Below are 12,682 nucleotides of genomic sequence, written 5' to 3'. Positions count from 1 at the left end.
CGAAGCTGCAGTCGACACCAGCCTCCTTCTCTACTTCTCTGCCTGCTGCAGTCGACCCACACGTTCTCTGCGTTGCACCTCAACTGAAGGCAACCATCTCCTGCGCCACTAGCCACCACTGCCAGCTACAAAAGCAAAAACCCAGCAACCCTCTATCCTCGCTTGCGCACAACACTTCAATTAGAAACTTTTTAAATTCTTTTGTGGAATCGGGCAAGTCCCAGATCGGCGCTCTGCATTTGGCAACCACACGCTCGCCATGCTGCCGCTGGATTTTCCTTGGTTTGATTTTTCCACTTTCGCCACCCTTGAAAATAAAATTATATGATATTTATTAAGGCCCTTATGTTCCATCCTCCAACTTGATATTGGTGATAAAGATCTCTGATTGCATGTGCGCCCTCTACAAAGATTTGATCCACTCCTACTCTTCTACAGATGCTCACGAGATCCCAACCCCAACACAACTCACATTCCGTGGTATTCCGCAATGTGTTCGAAACATCATACCATTGATGCTTACACCATCTCCAACCAACATATCTGCATCAAACACATCATCACATGCTAAAAAGGCTTCACTGCGACTTCAGTGGGTGGAGTATTGGGCATCCCAGTGTCACATAAACATGCATCTATATGTATATATGCCAGAAACACTTTTGCAAAATTTTGCCTAACATACTTTGCCAACCCCCCAGTCTGCTAGAGCATTTATGCTCAGCAGCAAAAAGATAAAGTCCAATAGCTATCCACCAGGATCAAAAGGAAACTACTGTAACTCACCATCCCATTTCCCAACATCTGTGAAAAACAATGGTTGCATCACTACATACCAAACGTCAACCATATGTGCCATAAAATCATTTCCGTTCATTATTTGATAAGCATTCATAGACTCTAACCACGCAGCATCACCCTCAAGCCTTTGCTCTTCAAATAAGCCATATAAGAACAGTTCACTCACAACAAACCTCCTTGTCTTCAAAACCTATGGCATTGCAACATTTAGCATCCAATTCATTAATACCAGTGAAGGCCAAGTTCCAACATTCTGACCTTTATACACACAAAAATCCACATCCTTTCCAACAGCAGTGTCCACAAGCACTTCCAACTCTTGTAAAATAGACATCTCTTCACAACCATACAACTCAACTGGTTTAGAATCCTTGTCATCCATGGACTTTGTCTTTAGCATTTCAGTAATATGCAAAGAAGCCTTAGCTACATTCTCAACCATATTTGCATCCATGTCCATCTCTGGCTCCTCTTCATCAAAACTAGCAATTTCCCATATATCATCCTCAAGCACAATACTCACATCACAACGCTCTTCATCAGCCCAATCTACATGCATACCTTCTTGAGTGTTGCCAACCCCCCTAGTATCATCATCCAAAGACTCCCCAGCACATAATGCATCAAATGGAAAAACATCCACATCATTCATCTCACAGGTACCACACCACCATCAAGCTGTCCAAGAAAATCCATAACAATAGGATCTTCCTCCATACTCTCCACATCCGCATTGCAAACCATCTTCACTTCATCACAAGTCTCTACCCCATCCTCCTCCCTTGTAGAATCTAGCAAAGAATCATCCTCAAAGCATTCTGTATCCAACTCCTCTTCCTTCTTATCATCAACTAGTCCCAAGGCATCATCCTCAAGCCTTCCATGTGCATGTATGTCATCCAGATCTGAATGCAAATGATCTTCAATAGAACATTCCAAATCACTGTCATGTACAGCCATGACGTCTCGATCCAAAGAAGAATCCATTGGCAACTCCTCATCTGCAAAAGTCTCAAACCTTGACCCAGATTCCTCACCCGGCTTTTCAACATGCACATCCTTAGTTTCAATCGCAACATCAATAGGGAAAACCTTAGCTACATCCACATCATTCATTAAACATAGATCTTCACTTTGCTCCTTCACCTGCATCTCATCCACCTTCACATGTTTTAAAGACTTTGGAAAAAAATCAGAAGGCACATAGAACATCCCCTTTGCACCTGTATAGGCCTTTGAGGCTCTTGTCTAATCAAACTTTGCGTAAGACTCTTATCCACCTCAACCAAACTTACATGCATATCCCTTGCAGACACAACACCCTCAGGCGGATAAATACCCATCTCCATCTGTTTCAAAATCTTGCCTTCCTTTTCCCTAGCAACCCTAACTGCATCATCAAATGACTTGGGATTCTTCAACTCAACCCTGACCTTCAAATGGGGTAGTAAACCATCAATAAACAAGCTTTTCTTCAGAAACATAGGAGGAACTTCCTGCTTCAATGTCGTACACCACTTACCCCACAAACATGTAAATACCTTCACAAAATCATCTAGTGATTGCCCATGGACCTGCTTCAAGATGCTCAACTCCTGCCAAAGCACACTAGGCTCCTCTACTTTGCTGAAAATGCTCCAAAAGGCCTTCTTTCAACCTGTCCAAGGTCAAAACACCATGTAGCTCATATGCCGCATCCTGTGCTTCAAAATCTTTAAGCCAGCTTTGGGCATCTTCCTTCAAGAAAATCTTTACTAGCCTCAGAACCTGCTCTTCATCTGTAACATGATTGCTAATGCATGCCAACTCCATTTGCTCCAAAAAGTCAAACGCATCTTCACCCTTCCTGCCCCATGAAATTCTGGATAAGACCACATCATGAAAATCTGCAACAATCCCTGCCAACAATCTGGGTACGAATCTCTCTCCTATGGGATATACACCCTTCTAGGCAAAGAAAATACTGAGCTCTCCTCAGTGGGGGCACCAAAAAGATGTGGAGTTGGAAAAGAACACGGGAACAGGCCTCTATAGCTTCCCACTCCCCCAATCCTTGGAATCACTAGCAACCTGGGGCACCACCAGCACACTGGCTGGAACACTTCTCACACTGGCTGGAACACTTCTCACACGGCTCACCACACCACCCACACCAGAAAAACAGCCAAAAAAAGGGGCACCATAGACAAGTAATCACCCAGCAACACATACACTTCTACCGTGTGCATGCCGAGTGTGAGGTGAAAAAAAGAAAGAAAACCCTGCCTCTATAGCTCTTCCACCTCCCAAACTTGGAAACAACAACACGAACGGGGGCACCACCAGCCCACCGGCTGGAACACTTCTCACACTTCACCACCCAACCCACGCCAGACAGACAGCATTAAACAAGGGCACCATAGACAAAGCAAACACCCAACAATATATTCCCAGTCAAAACATTTCATACAAGCTTCTCCCGACACAGAAGCCTTACTCACACAACCATAAACAAAACACTCAAACCTGTCACTGCCGAGGATACACCACATCCCCAATCACCACATGATCCACTCGCCTGCGTGCTGTACCAATCACACCAGAAAGAACCCGGCCACTTCTCTTCAGAGGGCACCCCACCAGCTAACCCTCAACTCTCTGCAGCCCATCACTTCTGCATGTGTCGTCACCAGCAGCAGCTACCCAAACATCTCTCTCTCTCTCTCTCTCTGTGCTGATCCTCTGTCAGCCTCGCAACAAACCCAAGCAGCTTATTTGCCCTGCTACCGGCCCACCACCAAGCAGCAACACCTATCGTTTTCTCTGCTTCACTCAGCACCCTGCTCTGTCCACTGTCAGCTTCACCTACGCTGGTTACAAACAAGGCCACCTTCTCACAAGGCGTGCGCCTCAGCACTTGCTGTCTCTCGAGCGCCTCCACTTCCTTGTACACACGACGGCAACCTTGCCTTGCCTCTCAACTCGCCCCAGGCTCTGCAACGCCTCAACAAGGCGACAACCTTTGTGTCACTATCTCCCCGTAACCACGGCACCTTCACCCAAATGAGGCGGCCACACACTTCACGGTCTCCCTCCGCTAGCTCTCCAGAACCCTCTGTGCTCGCCAATCGGCGCCCTTCACCAATCCGGCTTCTCTCAGCAGCCCGCCACACTACCATCTGTAACGCCAGCCTTCAATTCTCTCCTCACGCGTGCTCTCCACGCTTGTCACTAGTCCATCGACCCTTAGTTTCATCACAAACCTGCTTCTCTTCTTGCGCTTCAGCCACTTCAAACCACCACGTTGGCTCTCTTCTCTTTACACTGGAGGCCCCACCACCTCTAAATCCCTTCAGGCCGACTACCAGCTGCGCTTCACAAGCCTCTCTGTCGCCAGCACCCGTCGCCCCTTGACGCCAGCAGCGGCTTCCACTAGCTCCCACACAGCCTAGAACTCTTCGCTTCACACGGGAGGCTCCACTAGAGCACCTTTGGCTGCGCCCAGCCTGTCATCACCCTCTTCACGGTGATTTTGCCCTGCTGCTACAGTCGACGCAGCTCCTCGTTCTTTGGCGCTCTCAGCGCTACCCACCTCAAAGCTTTCCCTTCAGCTTTCTCTGTCAGCAGCTACGCTGCTCTTCACATGGGAGGTCCCCAGCTTCTACACGACGGCTTATCCGCCTTCTTCAGTTTCTCTGTCGCCAGCCCGTTAGCTTAGGCTTCCACGTCCAGTCTTTAATGCCAGCACCTACATTAGCCAGCCCGTCAGTTGCACACGCCCGAGAACCCCCCACCAAAACAAGGCGACCTCACAGCTTATTCTCTCCGCTGCGCATCTCCCGCCAGCTCCATGCATTCGCCAAGCTTCTGGACTGTGTGCGCTGGCGGCTCCAAAAAATTCCACGTAGTCTGCTCACTTATGGCCATGTTAATATTATGTTTTTTTATTTTCCTCCTCTCCTAATGGATGGCCACCCTTCCATACCATTTCACACCAATCTAAAGGCTACATTCCTTTTACCTTAAATTGCCCACCCTTCCATACCTCTTCAAGATGCAGCATACGAGTGCCCACTCCAACCACCTTCAAAATAAAACCTGCTAGTGCCCATGCCTTCATACCTTCAATACAACCCACTTATCCGTGGGGACGCGTACAAATATCCAGCCATCGAACAGCTGATAGCACCTGCAGTGAACCTTACTCCGGACAGGCCTGCACGAGCCTCAAAACAAATCCATCCACACTGAACACCTGGCAACGCATTCCATAGCTAAACCTTTATTCACACCATGCACCCATATATACACGAGCCCGAAATACCTCTCAGAAAAACGCCTGACATACTACATACTTTGCCACCCCCCCATCTACTAGAGCATTCATGCTCAGCAGCAAAACACAAAGTTCAATAGCTATCCACCAGGATCAAAAGGAAACAGCAACTCACCATCCCATTCCCCAACATCCATAAAACACCATGGCTGCATCACTGCATACCAAACATCAACCACATCCAGAAAATCTTTTCTGTCCATCATCTGATCAGCATTCACAGACTCTGAGAACACATCATCATCCTCAAGCCTTCGCTCTTCACCCACAATCAACCTCCCCATCTTTGAAACCTGTGGCATTACAGCATCAGGCATCCCATCCATCAACACCAGTGAAGGCCAGGTTCCAGCATCTTGACCTTTCTGCACACAAGAATCCAGATCCTTTCCAACAGCAGTATCCACCAGCACTTCCAACTCAACTGGTTTAGACCCCTTGTCATCCATGCACTTTGCTTTCAGCATCTCAGCTACACGCATAGAAGCCTTAGCTACACTCTCAACCATATCTGCATCCATCTCCACCTCTGGCTCCTGTTCATCAAGGCTAGCAACTTCCCATATATCATCCTCAGGCACAATACTCACCTCACAATGCTCTTCATCAGCCAAATCTACATGCATACCTTCTTCAGTGTTGCCAACCCCCCTGGTATCATCGTCTAAAGACTCCTCAGCACATAATCCATCCACATCATCCATCGCAGGTACCATATCACCATCAAGCTGTCCAAGAAAATCCATAATAATGGAGTCTTCCTCCACGCTCTCCACATCTGCATTGGAAACCATCTTCACTTCATCACAAGTCTCTACCCCATCCTCCTCCCTTTCAGAATCTGGCAAAGAATCATCCTCAAAGCATCCTGTATCCGGCTCCTCTTCCTCCTTATCATCAGCCAATCCCAAGGCATCATCCTCTTTGCTTCCATGCACATGCATGTCATCCAGATCCGAATGCAAATGATCTCCAGTAGAACCTTCCACATCACTGTCATAAACAGCCACGACGTCCAAATCCAAAGAAGAATCCACTGGCAACTCCTTATCTGCAATTTGCTCCTTCACCTGCTTTTCATCCACCTACACCTGCTTTAAAGACTTTGAAAAAAAATCAGAAGGCACATAAAACATCCCCCTTTGCACCTGTATCGGCCTTTGAGGCTCCTGTCTAATCAAACCTTGCATAGGACTCTTACTCACCTCAACCAAATTTACTTGCATATCCTTTGCAGACACAACACCTTCATACGGATAAATACCCATCTCCATCTGCTTCAAAATCTTGCCTTCCTTTTCCCTAGCAACCCTAACTGCATCATCAAATGACCTGGGATTCTTCAACTCAACCCTGACCTTTAAATGGGGTAGCAAACCATCAATAAACAAGCTCTTCTTCAAAAACATAGGAGGAACTTCCTGCTTTAATGCCATACACCACTTACTCCATAAACATGTAAATACCTTCACAAAATCGTCCAGTGATTGCCCATGTACCTGCTTCAAGATGCTCAACTCCTGCCAAATCACACTAGAATCCTCCACTTGCTGAAAATGCTCCAAAAGGCCTTCTTTCAACCTGTCTAAGGTCAAAACACCAGCATCCTGTGCTTCAAAATCCTTAAACCAACTTCGGGCATCTCCCTTCAAGAAAATCTTTATCAACTTCAGAACCTGCTCTTCATCTGTCACATGGTTGCTAATGCATGCCAACTCCATCTGCTCCAAGAAGTCACACACATCCTCACCTTTCCTGCCATGAAATTCCGGATAAGACCACATCATGACAAACCTATAAGAATCCCTGAGCTCTCCTCAGTGGAACACATGCCCTTCTAGGCAAAAAACAACGCCAGAGCTATCCTCAGTCAAACAATGCCTGAGCAACTCCTCAGTGGGGGCACCAGAAGGATGTGAGGTGAAAAAAAGAAAGAAAACCCTGCCTCTATAGCTCTTCCACCTCCCAAACTTGGAAACAACAACACGAACGGGGGCACCACCAGCCACCGGCTGGAACGCTTCTCACACTTCACCACCCAACCCACGCCAGACAGATAGCATTAAACAGGGGCACCATAGACAAAGCAAACACCCAACAATATATTCCCAGTCAAAACATTTCATACAAGCTTCTCCCGACACAGAAGCCTTACTCACACAACCATAAACAAAACACTCAGACCTGTCACACTGTCGAGGATACACCACATCCCCAATCACCACATGATCCACTCGCCTGCGTGCTGTACCAATCACACCAGAAAGAACCCGGCCACTTCTCTTCAGAGGGCGCCCCACCAGCTAACCCTCAACTCTCTGCAGCCCATCACTTCTGCATGTGTCGTCACCAGCAGCAGCTACCCAAACATCTCTCTCTCTCTCTCTCTGTGCTGATCCTCTGTCAGCCTCGCAACAAACCCAAGCAGCTTATCTGCCCTGCTACCGGCCCACCACCAAGCAGCAACACCAACCTTTCTCTCTGCTTCACTCGGCACCCTGCTCTGTTTCCACTGTCCGCTTCACCTACGCGGCCCACACCAGCCAACGTAGGTCACCTGTCCACAGTCCTCCAAAACCCAACAGCTTCACGGCCCCTCTTTGCTAGCTCTCCAGTCCCTCTGTGCTTGCCAGTTTCCTTCGGCCACCTAAACCAATCCAAGTCGGCTCTTCCTCTCTCTCTTTGCACTAGCCACACTCACCTGTTCTGAAGCTCTCTGAATCAAGTGTCTCCTCAAGCATAGGCATACACACATCATTTGGTATGATCATAGGACCCTGTATGTCTGCACCCTCAAACAAGGAAGACAGATTATACTTGCAACAAGGAAGACAGATTATACTTGCAGAGTTCACCCATTGCATCTTTATGAGGCTGTAGCAAAGCATCCCTTTTGGCACTGTGAAGGCCTTGTTGCTCACTAATGGCTTTTTGCAGTCCCAATTTAGCATAAACAGCCTCCACAATCTCTGTATCAGCCTTGAATAGCAATTGATTGTCCTCCATAAGACATGCATCGACAACCGCTTCTAAATTGGCTCGGATTGTTGCTGGAACACTATCACAGCTCACATTATACCTGGAACTCGCATAAATAAGTGCATCTGCAAAATCACTCCATCGTTTGGAGTGATACTCTGCTAGTTCCAGCACTTCATCTTTTAAATCAGGACTTACAAGGTATGCAAAAGATGCAATCATCATGTTTTCTAGAACCCCTTGATTCTTCATCTCTGTCTCGTAACACCTTAGATAGCTTTCTGGATCGTAACCATCAAATATATTGACCCTGTCATATACCAATTGCACCGCAATTTCCACCGCTTCCTGATTTCGCTTTTCTTCTTCAATCTTCCTGAACCGCTCTTCAAGCTCTTTCATCTCTGCATATAAATGCTCCATTTTGCTAGCCATCTCTACGTACTCTCACCCCAGCGGTTTCACGTCGGGTTCACCAAAGCTGTCGTGACGTGGGCGGTGTTGCTGGGAAAGCGCGGGGCTTCTGGCTGTGAGAGTAACAGGTCACCAAAGACGGCATTCACATTGTCATTTCACATAACCTCTTGCTTGATTACATGACAACACAAAATCTACATGAGATACAACTCAAAGGTGCTGATTTTTTACATAAAGAGAAGGTATTCACACCAAAACATTAACTGCCTTTCACAAAAATTACTTCACTTTGGTGTCTCTGGAATTCCATTCTCCATTTCCTGGCACTGTATACATGCAAAATCAGCATAAACTACTCGTGGAAATCAGGTCCACCACCAAACATGCAACATGGCCCTCCTTGATTATGAGAAGAAATGCCTCCCCAAGCTACCAGCAGCATGCAGCAAAGGTGTTCACCAACGCTCCATCAAGAAGCTCCAAACAACAAAAAAAACAAAAAAGGAACAGCCCAACCAGTTCAGCATGCAGGTGATCACTTCATCTGAAAGTATGTCCTTGTTCTTGTCTTCTATGCCCTCAGTCTGCACACACATTGCCTCTTAGCATGCTTTAAATTGTCCGCTTCAGAGAAAGCAGAAAACGCTCCTACAGCATCCCCAGTACTGCAGAATTCCTCAGCCCTTTAACTCTCTTGTCTTGCCGCTGTGCCTTCCAGCCTGTCAGCTGCACACGCCCGAGGACCCTCTGGTCGACCCAAGCCGGCTCTGTCCTCTGCCTTGTAGACGACCCCCCCAGTATTACCAACCCGGCCGTTTCCCTTTCACCATCTCCCAACTCGCCCACTCACAGTCACAGCAACATGGCGCACACCAGTGAACTGTGGCAAAATGCTGCAGGCTGGTCATCGACTCCATCACAGGGAATGAGAATTGATCTGCTGGTGGTGCGCAAAAGGGGACGAGGCCGCTTGCCGAGCATCTCTCCCTTCTCGAACAGAGATGGAAACTGCTGAGGCCGCCAGCTCTTCACGTTTGATGCTAGTAGCTTTTCTCTTGCCTGCTTGCGTGGCCAGCTGTAGCTCTCACTTGCCTGCTTGCGTGTTCGATTCACGTCGGGTTCACCAAAGCTGTCGTGACGTGGGCGGTGTTGCTGGGAAAGCGCGGGGCTTCTGGCTGTGAGAGTAACAGGTCACCAAAGACGGCATTCACATTGTCATTTCACATAACCTCTTGCTTGATTACATGACAACACAAAATCTACATGAGATACAACTCAAAGGTGCTGATTTTTTACATAAAGAGAAGGTATTCACACCAAAACATTAACTGCCTTTCACAAAAATTACTTCACTTTGGTGTCTCTGGAATTCCATTCTCCATTTCCTGGCACTGTATACATGCAAAATCAGCATAAACTACTCATGGAAATCAGGTCCACCACCAAACATGCAACATGGCCCTCCTTGATTATGAGAAGAAATGCCTCCCCAAGCTATCAGCAGCATGCAGCAAAGGTGTTCACCAACGCTCCATCAGGAAGCTCCAAACAACAAAAAAAACAAAAAAGGAACAGCCCAACCAGTTCAGCATGCAGGTGATCACTTCATCTGAAAGTATGTCCTTGTTCTTGTCTTCTATGCCCTCAGTCTGCACACACATTGCCTCTTAGCATGCTTTAAATTGTCCGCTTCAGAGAAAGCAGAAAACGCTCCTACAGCATCCCCAGTACTACAGAATTCCTCAGCCCTTTAACTCTCTTGTCTTGCCGCTGTGCCTTCCATCCTGTCAGCTGCACACGCCCGAGGACCCTCTGGTCGACCCAAGCCGGCTCTGTCCTCTGCCTTGTAGACGACCCCCCCAGTATTACCAACCCGGCCGTTTCCCTTTCACCATCTCCCAACTCGCCCACTCACAGTCACAGCAACATGGCGCACACCAGTGAACTGTGGCAAAATGCTGCAGGCTGGTCATCGACTCCATCACAGGGAATGAGAATTGATCTGCTGGTGGTGCGCAAAAGGGGACGAGGCCGCTTGCCGAGCATCTCTCCCTTCTCGAACAGAGATGGAAACTGCTGAGGCTGCCAGCTCTTCACGTTTGATGCTAGTAGCTTTTCTCTTGCCTGCTTGCGTGGCCAGCTGTAGCTCTCACTTGCCCAAAGCTGCGCTCCCCTACAGCCACGCCCAACTTCACTCCACTCTGGCGCCAGCCATACCAGTCTTCACAGCAGCTTGTCTCTCCCTTACACACGTGAGCTCCACGCTTCAGCCCTTTACGCTAGCTTCGCCCAGCTCTTTTCACCACAAACCAACCACACTAACCACTACAGCGCCCCAGAGCCTTCTCTGCCGCCTCCTGCTACGCTCGAGGCCCCCCCTTTTTTTCAAACAACACGGCCTCCTTCCCTCTTTCCAACTGCGCTTTCCACACTTGCTTCGCCAGCTTCCAGAATGTCGTGCTGGCAGCTGGTCGAAGCTCCACGTGATTATCTTATAAGTGGCCATATTTTCCATCATTTATTTTATTAAAGCCACCAGTTTTTCCATTTCACACTAAATGCCCAAGGCAACATGGCCCCTCGTTATTTTTTTCTGCCCTTCCTTCCATACACACTTCAATAAAGCTTCAAGTGCCCACACATACCAAATGGCCGCACACACATACGAACCATCGAACAGCTGACATCTTCTCCATCATCTGACCTCTCACCCGACAGGCCTGCAACAAGCTCAAAGCCAATACCGTCAACCCTTAACACCTGGCGACGCCCTTAAAAGCAAAACCCTCCACACGCCATACATCCCATATGTACACAGGCACTTAATCCCATGCATCTGGATTTGCATTTAATAGCCTCACATGCATGGTTTCACACCATAGACGTGCTGTGGCACGACATCCACCCCCTCTAAACCTGCACATCCTCTGGTATGTGCCACACAGGTCCTGGAATTCAGTGTCCATGCATTATTTGCACACCAACATTGGTATATGTACAAGCATCCAACTAGGCGTCTTAAACCCTGTCAAACCTGACCCAGTTGGTATCACCCTAGTAAACATGAAACAGTAGAAGAATATACATAGTGCCACTCACAAGGGGTTATCCTTTGTTGAAACATAGCATGACATCTTAACCTACCCCCCCTAGCCTGCAAGATATTTATATCTTAGCAATCACATCTGAATGGTTCTGCTTTCCCACCTAGATCAAATACCAATCGCTTTTGGCATATGTGCCATATCCTTTGCTCATATGAAGCCCTATCCTCACTTAGATTCTCTGCATATGCATAATTATCCTCATCATTCAAAGTGGGATGCTCTTCAAAATGATTTGCTTCAAAATTTTCCTCAGGCCATGTTTGAAGCCTTTGCACCACATATTGTATGGCCACAACAAGTAACAACTGCATTAACAGCATGGAACACACACTTGGTAACATCCCATCCAAATCTACCCTGCCCGGATCCAGCTCACCCACTGACAAACATTCATTCTTCTCATCCAAAGACGGAAAAGCATCAACACATACAAAGTCCAACAAGGCATCATCGAGAATAGCCTCCAGATCTGAATCAATCTCATCACAATCATTTGGCTTACATAACACCTGCACATCCTCACTTGCAACCAACAGTTGACTAGCATCAAGCATAGAAGAGCCCAAAGCTGATGGGGATCTATTATATACCATGAAATCATCCAATGCATCATCTAAGATAGCATCCAATCCAGGATCAATCGCATTGAAGCCATTATCATCTTGCAATCCCACATGTTGATTATCATGAACATTCATACCCCCATAGCTATATCCATTTGGTTGCTCATATGTAGCCTCTTGAGGCTCTGTGACCACACTTTGCATATCCTGCATGTTATCTCCCAGTATTTCTTGATACCTGTCTGCAGATGGGCTTAGATTTATGGGTCCCTCACCCGAGTACCCTTGAATATGTATGTCATTGAACCCTGTATGATTCAAAAAGACAGATTCAATTTCCCTCTCCAAATCATCATCATAAACAGGCTTCCAAGCTCGAGATTGTTGCTCACAAATGTGGTTGCAAGGTAACCCTGACACTGATGACATAGCATCACCCTGTTTATTGTTGGAACACCCTATTAGCATTCCAGAATAACCCAAATCCAAAGAACCTTGGC

This window comes from Cibotium barometz, chromosome 26 (assembly GCF_041138505.1).
Source record: "Cibotium barometz isolate CiBa-2024 chromosome 26, ASM4113850v1, whole genome shotgun sequence".
Taxonomy (NCBI): domain Eukaryota; kingdom Viridiplantae; phylum Streptophyta; class Polypodiopsida; order Cyatheales; family Cibotiaceae; genus Cibotium; species Cibotium barometz.
Note: the sequence above shows the minus strand (reverse complement) of the source record.